This window comes from Antrostomus carolinensis, unplaced genomic scaffold (genome assembly GCF_000700745.2).
Source record: "Antrostomus carolinensis isolate BGI_N321 unplaced genomic scaffold, ASM70074v2 scaffold4008, whole genome shotgun sequence".
NCBI classification, from domain to species: domain Eukaryota; kingdom Metazoa; phylum Chordata; class Aves; order Caprimulgiformes; family Caprimulgidae; genus Antrostomus; species Antrostomus carolinensis.
Genome location: NW_010333538.1, coordinates 22159 through 25051, shown reverse-complemented (window position 1 = coordinate 25051; position 2893 = coordinate 22159).

The following is a 2893-nucleotide window of genomic DNA, read 5'->3' as shown; positions in this document are numbered from 1 at the left end:
TAGGAAAGGAGAGAGACTCAGGAAGAGAAAGGGGTTTTGCTGTGGGGAAGCCAACACACTAAGCAGGCATGAGAAGTGATGGAACAGCCACTTCTTCCACGTGAAGAGTGGGAACCCTGCAATGCTACCTCCTCCCCAGCCTACGGCAGGCTGTTTTTAATTAGCAAGAAAGAGTGATCTCCTTGTCTTTTTCTTGACCCAGGAGCTTTTTCATCCTATTTTCTCCTCCTAGCCTGTTAAGAAGGGAAGCGACAGCACAGCTGGGTGAGCACACAGCAGCCAGCCAAGGTCAACCCACCCCACTGAACTTGTTAAACACTTACCAAAAGCCTCCTCCTGCTGCTAATCTCCGAGTTTGACCTTAAGATAATTACATTTCATTCTCAGCTGCTGCAAGAATATCAAGTTTAAAGAACAAATATTTACCTAGAAACAGCAAATTCAGCTTGTTGGGATAAATATTGAAATGGAAAAATCACTCTTTAAATGCTTTTATGCAGTTTGCTTCAGATTTGTCTAGATTTTTGTATTTAAACTCAAACATTACACTAAGTATCGTTTCCAAACAAAATAGATTCTGCAGTGTTTTTAGTGATTTGTTATCCATCAAGAGGAAAACAGCCAATTTAGCTCTGTGGGTTTGTTAATTGATTACGTTCAATTCCAGATCTACAGCCCTGCCTTACACAGAGGAATGGTCTGGCATTTGGAAGTGGCACCCAACTATTTTTTCTCCAATAATGCAAACCCTCCATCTTGCTATGCTGCATGTCTTCACACCTTTCTGCATTACAGGACTTTTTAACCCACTAAAGTTAAGTTATGCTTTATGGACATGTCTAAATATTTATGATAATTCATGAACCCTGAGGCAAAAAATGACCTCTAGTTGGACATGCCTTCAATATTCATGTCTTTCTAATTATTAGCTTGCTATACCCTTTCTTCCTTTAAGAATGAGACTTCTAGTCTAAAAAACAAAAACAAAAAATCAACCAAACACAAACAAACAAAAACCTCAAAACCCCCCACTTTGTGCAGCTGAAGTGCTTTGCAGCCTCTTTTCAGCTCCACCTTGTTTTAGCACGTACATACCCTAATAGGTTTTACCCTAATAGTTTTTTTTTTCCCCTCAGAAGTCTGTAGTTCCAGCATTTTGCTCGTGCTTAGCAGACCTGGTAGAATGCAAATTTTGCCTTGTTCTTCAGTACCGACCTGTTTTAAACAATCTGCCATATACAGCATTTTGCTTCTGGATCATTAAATAAATGTCTTTGTTAATCAGGCCATAGACAAAACCTGAACAAGAGAGAAACCTGGCCCAGCAACGAGTTCCAGCCTGCTGACTATAAAAGAGTTACTCCATCGTCTTTCTCAGGTAGTAACAGGCATAGCACATTCCTTAGGTTTCTTCATATTGAAAGTGCATCTTCATTTTCCTTTGCCTCAGCAAACTTGCTTATGATGAGTCTGAGGTGTTCCGAATTGTTATTTTAATAAAAGCACAGTCATCTGTCTCAAGTTGTTCACACATAACCTCATTTGTCTTGTAGGAGGCTTTCAATAAGCTCAGGTTGTACATGCTGCCAGATGTTCAGGATTTAACTACCTTGGCATCATATCACTACCACAATCAATCAACAAAGAGATTTAATCAGAACTTTGTTCCAGAACGCATCTGTTCAAGCCCAGTGACAAAGGAAACTGCTCTTACAGCCCTCAGCACAGAAAGTTTTCCCAGCTTCTGCCTTCTGACAATAACTTCAAATGAATGTCTGCGTAAGTAAATCCTTTGATCTTATTTCCACTATTTCAGCTAAATCATATAAACGAGAAGCTTTCCGAGTCCCATCATCAAACTGGGTTACCTATTCTGTTTTCCAGGTAACAGCAAGCTTCAGTCATAGAATCATAGAATGGTTTGGGTTGGAAGGGACCTTAAAGATCATCCAGTTCCAACCCCCCTGCCATCAGCAGGGACACCTTCCACTGGACCAGGTTGCTCAAAGCCTCAGCCAGCCTGGCCTTCAACACTTCCAGGGAGGGGGCATCCACAGCCTCTCTGGGCAACCTGTTCCAATGTCTGACCACCCTCACAGTGAAAAACTTCCTTCAATGCCTGTCCTGTGCTCACCATAGCACCTATCTGTGGAGAATATTCCATGTCTAATGACGAACGCACTCACGACAGTCCAGTCCCTCAGACAGAGCACTGAACATCATCTCTCTCTGCAGAAAGTCCCCGTCTCCTTTTAGGAGGGGACCTACCTAAAGTTTTAGGAAACTTTTAGTAACTTCGTTGCTTTTAGGGACTTGATACTAAGATACTCCTTTTTCCAAGCATGTTCGAACACAAATAATGGCTTTGAAAATTACCAAAAGATGGGCAAGAAGAGAGAGAAAGGCACACAGCACGACAACAGCGGACCTGAAATCATGCTAAAAACTTCTAATACAGTCCATAAACAATGATAACAAAAATATATTAAGTACACAAAAAGCATATGTCTGCTGGAAGACAGTAAACTAACTGGATGACAGTGCATGGGAGAAGGCTCACCTGCATCCCTGCTCCTACCCCCCTGCTGAATCAGATCTTTTTGCTCAATTAGGCATTGTTGGGTCTTTTCAGACAATATCCTCAAGGTCTGTTCTTGGTCACCTGGTCACGCAGAAAATCTCTCCTGGGAAAACAAATGGGTTTGTACAGCTACTCCTGGTTTCTGTGCTAGCTCAGCATACAGTTTGAGTTCGACCGTCTTTCTCCTCATCAGCATGCGTGTTGGATACGCTGCACCAGACTTCAGCTATTTCCCCTCCCCCTGCCCCAAACCAGTTCCTTTCAAATCAGGACACAGAATGCACAAAAAGTTAAGAAGTTATATACAAACAT